Genomic DNA, 16880 nt, shown 5'->3' with positions numbered 1-16880 from the left:
TTATCTAGCTTTTTTACCTGTGGATCCTTTTATTATATCTACTTTTGATTTGTTGTCTGCTGTAAGAATTTTAGTTTAAGAAACGTCCTGTTCTTCATAAGGCAACAACGGTATTATCCCCAAGAACACTTGTGAACACATTTCTGGAAAATAAACGATCAAACTGTGTACATTAAACTGCAAACGAAATGAATAACTCGTAGGCGAACTAACTCCATTGTGTACTGGCCGAATTACTTATGGAAAAACCACTCCACACGGGGGGCAAAATGACTTGAGGGCAAATGGATCAGATTCAGAAACAGGTGAATGTAGAAATGATTGGTTAATAGGTATAATAACAAACTGGTGGCGCAACTGCCAGGGTCATATGCAGCAGGACGACAAGGCTGACGCCCACCAAAACTAAAATTTTGCATATTAAGGCAAAGTTGATATCCCCATGTAGAAATAAAAAACTTAAAATGAAAGTAGAATAATTCAATAAATATCAATTACCTACAAAAGTGGTAGGAAACCAGTCTCCTGAAGAAAACTAAAAACAACGTTGAGATAGCCATGGGCTCCTCCAAACAACTAGGACAGACAGTTGGCACCATCCGCTCCCCTATGCCCATGAAGGAATCTCTAACGTAAGTCCCCTAGACTTGGACACTCGACCAGCAAGTGATGAACAGTAAGAGGAATAAGGCAATCATCACAATACGGCTGAGTCCAACCACACATCAGGAACCCATGCTTGAGCCGTGAGTGGCCAGTGCGAAGCCAGGCAACAGCCACCTCCAATCTCTGAGGCATGGAAGGGAGAACCCTCAGCATAACCATCTGAAAAACTTCCTTCAATTTATTATGAGCAACAGCAACCCACTGCCTCTGCCAAGAAGTACGAATCAAATACTTCAAGGAAGGTGCCATATCAGCAACAGGAAGCTGGTAGTTGGCAAGAGACCATTGAAAAGATGCGACATTAGCTAATGTATCCGCCCTCTCATTGTCCCCCCACACCAGCATATGCAGGAACCCAACAAAACTGGACAAACTTACCAAGCCTCTGTATCAGAAAAAGCCACTCAAGAACGACAAAGACCAGCAGATGAGTTGAATTAATGGACTCAAGAGCCATAAGGGCACTTTGAGAACCATTAAAAATCTTAAAAGAAGGCTTCTCATGTGTCATAATCAGCTGAAGAACTAAAACGACAGCAGTCAGTTCCACAGGAAACACAGAGGAATCCAGAAGAAGACTTCCTCCCCTAACAAATGTTGGGTAAGCCACCCCAAACCCAACACCAGTGTCTGACTTCAAGCCATCTGTATAAACAGAAATGGTGCCTCTGTGAATGGATGAATGATCCAACAAGTAGTGCCACGTACAACAAACCTCGCCTGAGAGCAGCTATATTATTTTCAACCCTTTTCATGTTATAGCCCTCTGAAAACGCATGATCTTGAGTTTAACCTTTCAAGGTCATTTAAGGTCAATGGTCATGTTGCCAAAAGAAAGCCCATACGAGACTTCCTACATCTTCATAATAGAAACTATCTTGCTATCTTCAATCAGTTTCAAGTTGTAACCCTCTGAATAACCATGACCTTTAGTTTAGCCTTACAAGGTCACATAAGATCAAAGGTCATGGTACCAATTAAAAGCTCACATGGGATTTCCTATACGTTGATACTAGTAAATATCTATCTGCAACTAGTTTTGAGTTATGGTCCCCTAAATATCCGTAACCTTGAGTTTGACCTTTCAAGGTCACTCAAGGTCAAAGGCCTTGATGCCAAATGAAAGCCCAAATGGAAGTGTCTGTATCGTGATGACAGTAAGTATTTCTGTCTACAACCGGCTTCAAGTTATAACCCTCTGAAAATCCGTGACCTTGAGTTTAGACCTTTCAGGGTTACACTATTACCTCCAAAATTTAATCACTTTCTTTAGGGACCAGTGTCCACACATCCTGAAAGTTTCATGTAATTTCATTTAGCCATTTTCCCGTAATGTTGCTAACAATCCAAGAAACAAACAAACAAATTCAACCAAAAACAATACCTCGCCAGACTCCGCCTGAGCTAGGTAAAAAGAGCTGATAGAGAGCTGCAGAAGAGATAGAAGATTTAGCACCTTCAGTATCTCTGCACAATTGTGCCTCTGGAAGGAACCATGGAGCTATCCTTGGGAGTTACACAGGGCAGACAGACTCTGCAGACAGACATATATCCCCCCCAAATCTACATGACCCTATACCCAAAGGGATGAGGAGTGTGAGGATGCAAATCATGATACTGAAAAAAATGACTCTTGTGAAAACAAACAGTGGTGAGTGAGTCTGGTATACGTCTCATATGATTCAAGCACTGAGTGATTGGTGACGTGCTGTAGATCTACAGGAGGCACACCAGCCTCGACCAACAGGCTAGGAATTAGGGATAATCTGAAAACAACAGTAGCAGGACGTAAACAAGTATGATGCACAGGATCGAGAATAAGAAGCCACAACACAGAAGCAAGGAGCACACCTCACAACTGTCGTCAGATTTAAATCCCACTAAGGCTTGAATCAGGTGTAGGAGTGTCGGATCAGCACCGCACGAGATGTGAGACAGCGCCCTCACCAAATTAATTGCTTGCAAACAAGATACTCTTAGAGGTGTCAAATGCGAAACCCATTTAAGTAAACAGTCACTGTTGCAGCCAAAAAATTTGTCCTCCATGTATTGTAGCCAGTGCCCACTTAGAAATAAATCAGGGCCTGGGTGAATCCCCTTACTCTACAAAAATGCATAGCCATAGTCTTGCTTCAAGTAAAATGAACACCTCCCCTTTCCACCCAGTTGTCGACCCTCTCCAGTGCTGGCTCCATTCTCTTCTCAACTGCAAACATCTGAGTTTCAGCAAACCAAATTTCCATGTCATCCACATAAAGGGAAGTTGACATCCCCTCAAGCAGGGAACCTATTATGCCATTTACAACAACAAATATAGAAACACTGAGCACCCTCCCCCGTGGAACACCCTCCTCCTGAACTCGATGGGCAGAGAGTGAGGAGCTCACACAGACATGAGACTTACGATTCGACAAGAAGTTGCTAAGGAATAATGGCAAGTACTCACACTTCCCAAAATTGTGAAACTGACTTAGAATGCCTTGGCACCATCCCATAGCGTATACTTTTTCCACACCAGAGAACACAGCCACTTGGTCGAGATGCTAAAGTCCTACATATTGGTGACTCAAGTCTAATAAGGCTGTCTGATGTACTGTACATCGCATTCTACAAAACCCACAGTGACGAAGAGAAGAAACCGTTTTTCTCTAGATACCAAATAAGCCACACACTAACCATCTTCTCAGAGTTTGACCTCACAAAACGTCAAACACTTTGGACGATAATTTGTGACATTAGAATGATCATTTCCGGGCTTGGGAAGTGGGAGGACAATACCCATCTTCCAATTAGTGGGGACTATACCTTCGTCCCATATCCTGTCATAAAACTCAGATAAAAGCAGTGAAGAATCATGTCAAGTGGCGAATCAAAGCATAAGAAATGTCATCAAGTCCAGGAGCCGAGTCACTACACTACTGGAGAGCAGCATGCAGTTCACATAAAGTAAAGAATGCATTATAAGGTTCTTCTCCATTAGATAAAAAGGAAATACCTAACATCTCCTGCTGATGGCGAAAGTAGCTAAATGGCTTTGTGGGATCTGATTTAGAAACATTATAAAAGTGCTCTGTCAGGGCTACAGCTACCTCAGAGACGTTGGATACAGAAGACCCCTGGAGTTTAAGTGCTGGGGGAGGCAGACACAAAAGAGGTGAAACTTAGACAGAAACAGTTGAAGGTCCTGCCAGTTGGTTCTAACACCTTTGCAGTTCCACTGCAGAGTATCATAGTTGATTAATTTAAGTCTTTAGAGGAGTGACACTGCACAGCCTTTGACAAGTGACCAGATTTGGAATGATGCTTGGGAAGACCCCTAGAAAGGGACTGCCCAGCACCCGAAATCCACACATTGTCCTAATCATCTGAGAGCAGACTTACTGACGAAGAAGGTTTTACAACACTCCTGAGGTGGAAGAGGCAGTTCCTTGGAATGCGGCCTAATAGGTCGGCCAGGGTGAAGTAGGTCAGCCAGCACATCCACCACGAGACTCAGAAGTAGAGGCAGAGTCCACAGGACCAGAATCCTGTGAGGCTGATATCCTATGTAGCAGAACTGAAGCACCAACCATCCATACAACTCCATCCCCAACTAGGAGTCAGATCACTAGTGAAACACTAACTTCACCCTGCACATGGCAGACTCCAGAGACTCCAAGGCAGGGGGAACAGCAGTAATCCTCACCAAATTCTGCAACAGAGACCTTAGGTGGACAGTCCTTAGGTTCAGAGAACTCTGAAGAACCATGGTGACACTTACCAGGTACAGATGGCACTTCAGGCACACTGTACAAGGCAGGACATGGAGACGTCAACATGGACATCTGCCACCACCACGAGGGGGCACACTCCGCCATCAACGAAGGGGGAAATCCTCAGTCACTGACATGGGGCCAGAGTCGGTCTGAGGAAAGGGTGAGGGAAACCCAGTCTCGCATCCAGTACCAGTTTCAAGGACAATGTTTGGCAAATCACCAGAGAGAGAAGTGGGAACTGGAATGGGTCAAGGCAAATTCTTAGACATCAATTGGTGCACAGGTGTTCCATAAAGGACAGAAGCTTAATACCCCGGCCTGGAAGAAGTGAGTCTGGGCCCTCCTCTTTGTGTCAGGAAATGAAACATTCTCATGCATACAAATGGTCAAAATCTCCTTCTCTAGACAGTAGTGAGGACAGATTTGAGACCCCCACAGTGATAGTATTTAGGGGATCTTGGACAGTCATCATTATAGCTCGTTTACCACAGGAAACACAGACACCTGGAAGACCAGTGGCAAAATCGGCTAATATGCCCATACCTGTGACAATGGAAACACCATTTTGGGGTTGGCATGAACGAATTCACAGGAAATGACTGCAGTACGAGGGTCAGAGAAGGGGACAAGGATAACTTGTCAAATGTCAGGAACAAGGTCGAAGTTGGAGTCAGAACACCATCTATTTTCTTCTTCAGGTGCTCATCAGTCGCCACACCAAAAGACCGCAGTTTCTCCAATAGCCATGCCTTCGAGTATCGGAGGAGGTCACGGGAAAATATGACACCCTTACATCAGCTAAAGGTAGCATGAAGAACGCATGAAGCATCTGCATCAGAAACAGAGGTCAGATCCAGTAATCAGGAGCTCTCTTCTGGGGAGGACACCTCAACAAGGATGCTTCCATCTCCCTGAGAAGAGAATTAAGGTTCTTTGGCACAAGCAAAAACAATGGCATGGTGCAAATAAAAAATGTCAATACCTAACACTGACCTACTCATAGAGAATTTCACCACTACATGTTTCTCACATGAAACGGGCACCGTTTCATCTGGGCTTAACCCTAGAGCCACACCAACCCAACTTGAACATCTCCCAGTTCCAGTTGAATGCTGGAGCAAAGGAGGACAGCCTGAGGGGCCGGGAAAGGTTCTTTCCAGAGTGGCTATAAGAGATCTTTTTTGAGAAATTCCTGTGGCAGATGCAGAGTTGTCAACAGTACTATTTTGAAATTTAGCCATTTAGTGCTAACAAATACTTAGTTCTCTCATCCGTCAACCCACCATGGAGCCCAACAAGAGAAGGTCATATGCCAGGGATAACACCACTGGCAACCCCAGAAGTAGTGAGGGAGTTTATGCAGGCAACCACCGGGGGACACAGACATGAGCGACTCCATGACAATAGGAGCCACCAGGCCCCCCAGTGCTCACTTGGCCTTAGCCAACAAATGATCAGCCGATTGACCTAGTCAGGCCCTACCAGACCGCCTGTCTAGCCAGAATAGGAGACATATGAGGTGTGTTGCTAGCTGCTTGGTGCATCGTACAACATTTCTCAACCCCCAGGACTCCCATTTCCCAGCCTTGTGGGACACCATGCATGTCAAACATGTAGGGAGGAAAAATCTCCGTCCAAGATGGAAGACGGTACGATAAACATCACCAGCATGCCTCCTCTACCAATGATGCAGGTGGGGGGGAGGGGGGGGATGATCCACAAGCCTGACAGATGCCGAAACCGACAAAGGTAGGCACGCCTACAAAGGAGGTGGCACTGCCAGCCACCACATCAAGGTGACACCCTTCAGCGGGGGTGAGTCTAGAAGAGATGCAGTTTTGTTAGAAGTAGTCTGCCTTATCTGAGAAATGTTCAGTGTTCAATGTGTAGGGGTGTTTGGGTTGTTGACGATAAAATGAACACTGTTGTTTAGGGTGACAGCTGCATGAAGAACATTCTGAGTGCAGAAAGTGGTGTAGAGGCTAATTCTGTTATTACAATGAGATGTGGTTGGACTATGAAGAGCTTTTCTTTCGTGATAAGGGTACTCTATGCTAAACATATAAGAATTATTATGTTGTATGGCAATGAGAAAAGGGGATGAACATCGACTGAAACGCACAGAAATTAAAAAGATGAGGCGGATGAATAGGACATCGTTGAGTAAAAGAATTGTGAGTAGTGTATTGCGAAATATGGAATTGACATAAGGGATACTAGAGAAGTGATGCAGTGGCAATTTATGGTGGTTTGAACATGTTGTGAGGTAGAGGGCACGTGACTATTTAGGAGAGTCACAGTTTGAATGAAGGAGGATTATCCGAGGGATACCAAGGAAGTCATGGGATGAAGCCCAATGTGGAGACCACCGAGAGAGGTAACAATAGGGAAATGGCTCAGGATGGCGACACAAAGACAGTAGTCAACAAGTGAAAGGCTGCTTATGCGTGGAAGGTCTATGGTCTTTAACCATGTACGAAATGTAAATATATTCACCATTTACCTCCTTCTTATTCCAGTGTTTGCTGAGCCACCAACCCTTTGCTGTGCTAGTCATATTGTGGTCAAACTTTAACGGTGGCTGTCTTGGCGTGTTTCATGGCCACAGGTTTTCCCCCCAACCGGAGCAGCACATGGACCTCAGCAAAGTTGAGTCCTGACACTTTGACTCCCTCGCACTTCATGTTTTATTTGTTTTCATGACAGCTGTGGCACCGACTTTAGCTATCATTTCTTGGTGTGTATGTGTGTGTGTGTGTGTGTGTGTGTGTGTGTGTGTGTGTGTGTGTGTGTGTGTGTGTGTGTGCTGCTTGTAAATCTATTTAAAAACTGATTTACAAGCAGCACAAAAGATACTCCTATAAACTAAATTTATATACAGGAATCAACCGTATGTGGGTATGTGATAACTCAGAAATGTACTGAAAGGATATTGATTCCATCAATCACAAAAGAAAGCCAAGAAACATAGCAACATATGATTTTTCAACGTTATGTACGAAGATCGAACACAAGGATTTAAAGAAGTTGGGATGGACAGTGCAAGTTGCTTTTAAAGGACTGAATAAGAATTTGATCGCAGTACGTGAACACTAAGGATACTGGGTAAATAAAAGAGATGGCAAAAACTTGACGTTTTCAGAGGATCAGATAATAGATATGACAAATCACCTGGTAGAAAACTGCCTTTTTACTTGTGGAAATATGGTTTTCAAACAGTGCGTAGGAATGGGAACAGATCCAGCCCCATTCATGGCAAATCTATAGTTATATAGTTATGAATTTAAGTGGATGGAACGAATGTCAAAAGTTCAATATTCAGTAGTGAAGAAATTTAACAAAACTAGACGATACATTGACGACCTAATATCCTTAAACAATATTGGAGAAATGAATGAAAGGATAAAGGAAATATATCCGGAAGCACTAGTATTAAATAAAGAAAACACCGACAACTGCCAAGCAAGGTTTTCGGAAATTAATATCAAAATAAAAATAAAGTTATATCAACAAAACTCTGTGATAAAAGAAATAATTATAATTGTGAAATTGTATCATACCCAACTGTTGGGAAACATACCTAGAGTTTCAGCGTACGGTGTTCACATGTCTCAATTACTATGGGTCGCAAAGGCATGTACAAATCTGGAAAACTTTACTACAAGAATCCAACAGATCACAAGAAAATTCCCCAGTCAAGGATTTTTCAAAACAGAATTACGTAAGACATTAAAGAAAACATATCATCGTCACTATAACTCCTTCAAACACCTGAAAGGAGAAATACATAGTCTTACAAGAGAAATATTTGATACTGTTACGGATACAACAGTATCCCAGGACCGTCGATGGGTAAAGAGTGCTCACGAGATCCCCTCTGACTCTGTAGCAGATTAGGACCGACTACAATAAAAAAACAATTAGGCTACACGTAACAGTTTGGACTCAACTGGATGCTACTTAATCGTCCATAACAACAAAAAACTATTCCTCTCCAGTTACACCTACCAATTTAGACTCAACTGGGTGCAACTTAGTCGACAATGACAACAACAAACCATTCCTACCAAAATGAACTCCACCACTGGAAATGGCGTATTGACTCAACCTTTTCATGTGTGTGTGTGTGTGTTCTTACCTAATTGTTCTTACCTAATTGTATCTTTACAGGAATGAGTCAAGCTCGTACTGTCCCGTGTCGTAAACCATATTTATCGTACATATTCTTAAATTTGTGAATTGTTTTGGCACACACTATTTCATTCGGTACTGCATTCCATTGATCAATTGTTCTGTTTGGGAAACTGAATTTCCTTATGTCTTTATCACCTCTCTTCTTATGCAGTTTTTTGCAGTGTCCTCTTTCTGATGCTTCTCCATATGTTAAGTAATCATTTATGTCTATTTTCTCCTTCCCTGATATGCACTTATATTGCATTATCATGTCACCTCTTTTCCTTCTCTCCTGTAGTGTTGGTAGCTTCAGTTTATTTAGTCTTTCTTCGTAGCTTAGGTCCCTAAAGCTTGGTATCCATCTTGTAGCGGCCCTTTGAACTTTTTCAATCTTCTCTATGTGTTTTTTGAGATGAGGACTCCAGACTACTGATGCATATTCCAGGGTTGGTCTAATGAATGATGTTATTATCCTTCTTAGCATGTCTTCATTTATGTATGTGAATGCTATTCTCATATTTGCAAGCAGTGTATACATGTTCCGTACCTTCTGGCTGATGTGGTCGGCCGGAGATAGTCTGTTATTGATAATCACACCTAGGTCCTTCTCTCTTTCTAATGTGTATAGGGTTTTATTTCCTAACTTATAATCCCAATCAGGTCTTTCTCCACTTTTATCAAACTTGATTACATGACACTTGTCCACATTGAATTCCATTTGCCATGTATTACTCCATTCATGAAGTTTATTTAATTCTTCTTGTAGCTCTTTACAAGAGTCTGTGTTAGTAATTCTCCTTTGTATTTTTGCATCATCTGCAAACTTATTCAGATAGCTCTCATTTCCAGTGTTACTGTTTATATCATTTATATACACTAAGAAAATGATTGGTACCAGCACTGAACCCTGTGGTACTCCACTATTCACTTCTTTCCATGATGAGTAGTTTCCTCTTAGTACTGTTCTCATTTCTCTTTTTATGAGAAAATCTTGCATCCAACAAAACAGTTTGCCTCGAATTCCTCCTTGATGGTACAGTTTCCATAAAAGTCTTTGGTGTGGTACTGTGTCAAAAGCTTTCTTGAAACCTAAATAGATACTGTCCACCCATCCTTCTCTTTCCTGTATTGTGTTTGTTACTCTGTCATAGTAGCTCAACAGATTAGTAACACATGATTTTCCTTTTCTGAAACCAAACTGTCTTTCTGTTATCATACTGTGTTCTTCTAGATGATTTACCCAAGATTTTCTTATAAGCTTTTCTAATACCTTGCTTACAACACTGGTCAGTGATACTGGTCGGTAGTTGAGTGGATTTTGTCTATTTCCTTGCTTGAATAAGGAGACAATATTTGCTTTCTTCCAAATATCAGGTAGTTTACCTTGACTCAAGGATTTTTTGAAAATTAAAAATAATGGTTTACTTAACTCCTTTGCACATTCTCGTAGTACCCAACATGAAATTTCATCAGGACCACTTGCTTTTCCTCTGTCTAATTTACTTAACTCCTCCTGTATTACTTTTTCTTCTATTTGTATATCTGGTAGCATGTGTGGACATGCATGTTCCACATAGTCCCTCTCAAAATTTTTTTCTTCTGTAAAAACTAATTGGAAATTCTTATTTAGTGTTTCACAAATATCTTTCTTTTGTGTATAAGTGATTCCCTCGTCCGTAATGGATTGCATTATATCTTTTACTTTGGTTTTGCTTCTGATGTAGCTGTAAAACAGCTTTGGTTGATCACTACTGTGTGTGTGTGTGTGTGTGTGTGTGTGTGTGTGTGTGTGTGTGTGTGTGTGTGTGTGTAATGACCGCGGGGGGAGTGGGTAGATGTGAGAGCTTCACGATGTAGCTTAGAACAATAAGTATGACAGCTACAATTTCTGTTAATTGGTGGAGTAAGTGTGTATCCATGTACAACAAACAGAAAGGAAACAAGAAGGAAACAGGAGAGAGATACTGAAGCGAATGCCTATGGAGAAATGAGAATAAAAGACTGTGGAGAGTTTTCTTTTTTTAAGCGAGGAAGAAAGAACCAAAGGCAACGAGACCGGAATTATTGTTCCTTCCAAGAGAAAAATAAAATACAAGAGAGAGCGAAATTCAAGATCCAATCATTTCGAGATGCCTGGACACACTGCGTTTGAAAGACTGGAGATCATAGGAAGCAGGAAACACAGACAGCGGGAGACAGTTCCAAAGATAACCTGCTGCATACATGAAGGACTGGGAGTAACGGTTAACTCTTGCATTAGAGAGTCGGACAGAAAAGGGATGAAAGTTTGCTGCTAGACGGGTACTACGCGCCCGTCGTACAGGTGGAGGAATGCAGGGACAGTTCAGAGGAGCAGTCATTGCAGTAGCGATAGAAAAGAGATAAAGATGCAACAGTGCGACGAAGAGAAAGAGCTTGAAGGGAGTCAGTAAGAGGAGGAGAGTTAATGAGATGAAAAGATTTTGACTCCACCCTATTGAGAAGAGCTGTATGTGGGGAGCCTCCCCACACATGAGAGTTGTACTCCACACAGTGGCAGATAAAACCCCTGTATAGAGTCAACAATTGTGAAGGGGTTAAGAAGTAAAGGAGTCGGCTTAGCAAACCTAATCTCTCGGAAGCAGATCTTACAAGAGATGTAATATAATCTTTCCAAGATAAGTCCCGAGTAAATGAAACCCCAAGCATGTTCAAGGATGATGCAGGATTAAACTGAATATTATTAAACATTAGTGGGTATACCTGTGGAAGATTATGTCGGGTTGATAGGTGCAAAAACTGAGTCATTGATACATTAAAAACAACCAGATTATTTTTACCCCAGTCAGAGATACGAGCCAAGTCAGACATTAGGTGTGCCATAGCCTCATCCCTTGCCTGTTGAAGTAACTGCTGAGATGGACGTTGCGGAAACCGAATGGAAAGGTGAACGGTGGAGTCATCAGCTTATGAGTGGATAGGGTTAGATGTACAACTTAGGTCATTGATGAATAAAAGGAAGAGAGTTGGTGATAGGACAGAGCCCTGGGGAACACTGCTGTTAATAGATCTAGGCGAAGAACGATGGCCGTATACAACAGCGGCTATAGAACTACCAGAAAGGAGGCTAACGATGAAGGCACAGATAGAAGGATAGAAACCATAAGAGGGCAATTTGGAAATTAAAGATTAATCCCAGATTCGATCGAAGGCCTTTGAGATGTCAAGTGCAATGGCAAAGCTTTTGCCAAAGTCCCGAAAGGAGGATGACCAGGAGTCTGAAAGATAGGCGAGTAGATCGCCAGCGGAGCATCCCTGATGGAACCCGTACTGACTATCAGAAAGAAGGTTGTGATAGGAAAGATGCTTTAAAATTATTCTATTAAGAATTGACTCGAAAACCTTTGAGATACAGGATGTTAAAGCAATTGGACGATAGTTAGAGGGTTGGGAATGGTCACCTTTCTTTGGGACTGGCTGAATGAAAGCAAACTTCCAGCAAGAAGGAAAGATACCGTACAAGTTGGTAGACAAAGGCGAAAGAGTTTGCCTAGGCAGGGTGTAAGCACAGAAGTACAGTTCTTGAGAACAACAGGAGAGACTCCATCAGGCCCATATGCCTTATTAGTATTGAGGCCTGTGATGGCAGAAAATGCATCAGCTGAAGAAATTTTAATGTCAGCCATGAGGACGCCAAAGGGGAGAAGTGATGGAGGAACAACACCAGAATCGTCTAAGGTGGAATTGGAGGAGAAAGTCTGAACGAAGAGATCTGCTTTATCAGTAAAAGAAATAGCTACAGAGCCATCACAGTAGAAAAGAGGAGGGAAGGATGTTGTGGTTAAGTTGTTAGGAAGGTTTTCGGCAAGGTGCCAGAAGGAGCTGGAAGAATTCGAGTTGGAGAGTTCAGAGCATTTAGTACAGATGAAAATATTTTTAGCAGAGTGAAGAACAGACTTAGCACGATTCCGAAAAGAAACATATAAAAGATGTGATTCAGGGGTGGATTGGCTTCGGTACCTGTTATAGGCTCTCTCCATGTTGTTGTGGACCGCATTAGAACAAGCGTGATTAAACCAAGGCTTTCTTGCATTAGTCAAAGGATATGAGAGAGGAATGTATGTTTCCATGCCCAAGAGCATAACCTCCATAATGCGCAAAGCACACTCAGATGGCTCCCGGCCATGGAAGCAATAATCATTCCAGGGAAAATCAAAGAAGTACTGCCTGAGGGCCTCCCAATCCGCAGCTCCAAAGTGCCACAGACGACGTTTCTTTGGAGGGTCCATAGGCCATACCAGGGCAATAGGACAGGTTAAGGTGATAAGGTTGTGATCGGAGGAGCCCAGCGGAAAGAAAAGATTAACAATGTAAGCAGAAAGATTAGTTGTAAGGAATAGGTCAAGTATGTTGGAGCTCTCTCCAAAGCAGTCAGGGATACAGGTAGGGTGCTGTACAAGCTGCTCTAAGTCATTAAGGATATAAAAAGTGTTGGCTGTGGATCAGTGAAAGGAGATGAGAGCCAAAGGTGGTGGTGAACATTGAAATCTCCTAGAATGGAGATTTCAGAGAAAGGAGAAATGGACAGAATGTGTTCCATCGTAGAAGTAAGAGAGTCAAAGAGTTTTTGATAGTCAGTAGAATTATGAGATAAGTAAACAGTGGAGATACTGAGAGAATGACAGGAAAGCCGAAGCCAGAGTGTAGAGAATTCAGAAGAATCGAGTTCAGGAACACGAGAGCAACATAAGTTGTTGCATATATATATACAACAGCCACCTTTGGCTTTGAAATGAGTATAGAGAATGTAGGAGGATACAGAAATGGGTCTGCTGTCAGTTGTCTCAGACAGCTGAGTCTCAGTTAGAAAAAGAAGGTGAGGTTTAGAGAAGGAGAGGTGGTGCTCAACAGAGTGAAAGTTAGAGGAAAGGCCTCGAATGTTGCAGAAATGAAGAAGAAGAGAGTCAGACAGTGGTTCCAGGCATCTCGAGAAACACTGAAAACACTAAGCCAATCTGGAGAGGCAACGAAGGATATGGGTAACTAAAACTGGATGGGGAGAGAGCGAGAGAGAGAGAGAGAGAGAGAGAGGGACGGGGGGAGACTTATTTTGTAGTGAACTAGTGAATCATACTGCGATAAATGGTTGCATCCATACACTTATTTTGTCATCTAGAGAGACTTCCTGAGGCAACTGTGGAACTATAGATGATCTATACACTTAACCTTAATAAGATTTAATACCACTAAAGAAAAATCTGTCGTAATAGAGAGGCTAATGAAGGTTATATTTTCTGTCCCTCATGTTCTGAGTATGTCTCCTGATTTCAGTTAAATTATCAAGGGATGACGAGAAAAAACAAAATGGAAAAAGGCATCATCAGAAGGGAGCAAATTTTCCTGTTCGAATATCCCGGTGCAGAGTTCACCACCCACATTTTTTTTTTTCAGTCTAGGAAATGCCTGTATACATTAGGTGTGTTGGATGCTTTATGTAACTCAAATTGTTCAAAATATTGCTTGGAGATGGCAAGCATAGACTGTAAACGGAAGGAATCATAGTGAGGGAGTAAATACTGATTGCTTGATCCCTCGCTTGCCGAGTTCACTGTCCTACTCCTAATCCTCTGAACCAATGAAGCCTACTGATCCGTTTTTATTAGTCTTCATGTGTTCTTATGTAGCACTGGATAATCCTCTCCTACCAGAGGGGTTCATGATGGCTATGTCTAAGACATCCTGTCGAAATATTAATAATAAGAATAAAAGTGCTTTAAAATAGGAAGAAATAAAGTAAGAAGTCATGTCTTCACAGCTTTATGAACCCTTCAGCACCAAGTTCATCAAGCTATTTTCGAATCCTTTGAACTCTTGAAGCTTCCCAAAACACCTCATTTATATCGCAGAGGCGAAAGTGGAAGGATGTTCTAGTGGAGAGTAGTGGTAAACCAAGTCTGATGTTAGAAACATTACTTCCACATCATTTTTTGGTGTGATAGCTAATGTCAGCTAATAATGAAGAAGAAAATAGATTTATTTCAAACATAGCTTTCACAACTTTTTTTTTCTTTTTTGCTGATCAAGGCTTTTACAAACCTAATGAATGTTTTGCTCAACATTCAAGCTTCAATGTCTCTCAGCTGATTGAACTCTTTGATTTATGCTGGGAAAATTTTATAATGTTTCTACAAAGAGGAAGTACATGGTGATTGTATTCACACTAGAATCCTACGACACACTCCCAACTGAGTACAATCTTTTGATGTTAGCTGAAAAAGAGTACTATATGACCCATATTATGAAAGGGCTAAGGATGACCGTATTTACGCTGGTTTAATCTCAGCTGAATAATATGTCAGCTAGAACAAATACTACAGAGGTCATGGACAAGAGAGTTTTCAATTTTTTTTTTTTTTATGCCACCCTTAGCAGGCTTATTCTTGCTGGGTGCATCCATTTCAACATGGGTGCTTCTCTACATTTTTGCATGCTGTAGCATTTTTTGAGAATATATGTTTGTTGTTGTGAGTGTTGCACAGTTTTCTCTCAGTCCGTAATATTTATTGCACACCTTACCATTTTCGCTGTTAAAAGGGCACTGACACCAGTCCCTAAGTCCGGGGGGCTGAAGGCCTGCCAGTAAGGATGGGCAGTAATGGTAAGTAGATGAGCGGGCTGGGGCGAAATATTCCAGGCCGGGCATCAACATAAAATGCCCTAGCATGAGTCTTAAATGGAACAAGGGTTGATTGGAATCAACCTTTCGCCAACTGTGGCATGCTGTGGGAAATGTATGAGCTCCTCAAGTACCCTGGAATACTGGTTGCGCCAATAACAGAAGCTCTCAAAATAACAAATTTTGCACACTACAAGTACTCAAATCTTATTGTTTTTATTTTTAAATTCTATATGCACTAATCGAACAGTTTGATGAATCATTAAAATATACCTACGTACCAACCTATCAATTTTTATATTCATCTGTCTGTCTGTCTGTCTCTACATACTGATCTCTCCATCTACGTAGGCTATATATATCTGTGTATTTGAAAAATATTAATGTGTATATCAAATTAGATTTGTGTATGTTTTTTTCCTTTTTTTATTTTTGTGATCAAATGGCGCTCTGGTCACTAGCATGCTCATAAAAGCATATATCCATTCTAGGTAAATTCAGTGCTTAAGTTAATGAGGACAAGGAAAGTTTTTGAATAAATATTAATAATAATCCAGTCGAGAGCTGTGACGGCGGACGGACATGTCTTTTGTGGCTCCGTGGTATAAGTACTCCTGTATACTTGGATCAGCTTGTTTTGGTATATCCCCACGGTTTAGTGGCTCTCGAAATTAAGTAGAAAGCATGGCTGGCAGGGCAGACCAAAGGAAGGGGAGAAGTATGAGAAAAAAGAGCAGTTATGATGGGAGCTTGGCTGAGGGAGACACTTCAAAATATGTAAACAAGATGGAGGACGAAGAGGTAACTGACAAATGTGGAAAATGCGAGGAGGAAGTGACTTATGAAGATAAGGCTATTTGTTGTGAAATTTGTGATGTATAGTTCCATACTGTTTGTGAACATGTACCAGAAGAGGTGTACATTACATGGAGAAGGCAGGAGGGCAAATAGTGTGGAATTGTCATCACTGTAAGAAAGAATGTGCTAAGCTTTACACCACTATGAAGAAGTTGCGGAAGCAGAATGCAGAAATACTAGCCAAACAAATGAATCTAGAAGTTATGACTGGTCAAGTTGGAGATTTGGTGGAGAAAGAACATCATAGAGGAAAGGATGTGTCAAACAGAATGGAGGCACTACAAACCTTGATTGAAAATATGTTTAGTAAGATAGGGGACATCAATGGTAGACTGGATGCACTGGAAGTGAGAACTGTCAGGATAGAGGAGGATGGTAGATCGGCCAATATGCCCAGTTCTGGAGACATGATTGAGGTAATAGAAAGTCTAGTTGATTCTAGAATTAAGGCAACACAGGAGCTTCTCAATCAGTCAGTAAAGGACACTATTAAACAGTCAGTGGAAACAGTCAGTGAGTCAGTTGACAGGAAGGTCGAACAAACCAGTAAACAAACGTCTTTACTGGTTATTGAGAATGAAAAGAGGAAATACAACTTGATGGTATTTAGGGTGCCAGAGTCACAAGGAAGTACTAAGGATGTCAGGTACCAGCATGATTTGAATAAATTTGAAGAGACAATGACGAAGGATTTGAAATTGAGCTGGAACAATGTGAGAAAAATTTACAGAATCGGTAAGAAAGAAGGTAATTACACAAGGCCAATGAAAGTG

The sequence above is a fragment of the Coenobita brevimanus genome, chromosome 95, assembly GCF_032717465.1.
Source record: "Coenobita brevimanus isolate Jiangsu-jjx chromosome 95, ASM3271746v2, whole genome shotgun sequence".
Classification (NCBI taxonomy): domain Eukaryota; kingdom Metazoa; phylum Arthropoda; class Malacostraca; order Decapoda; family Coenobitidae; genus Coenobita; species Coenobita brevimanus.
This window is presented reverse-complemented; position numbering follows the sequence as displayed.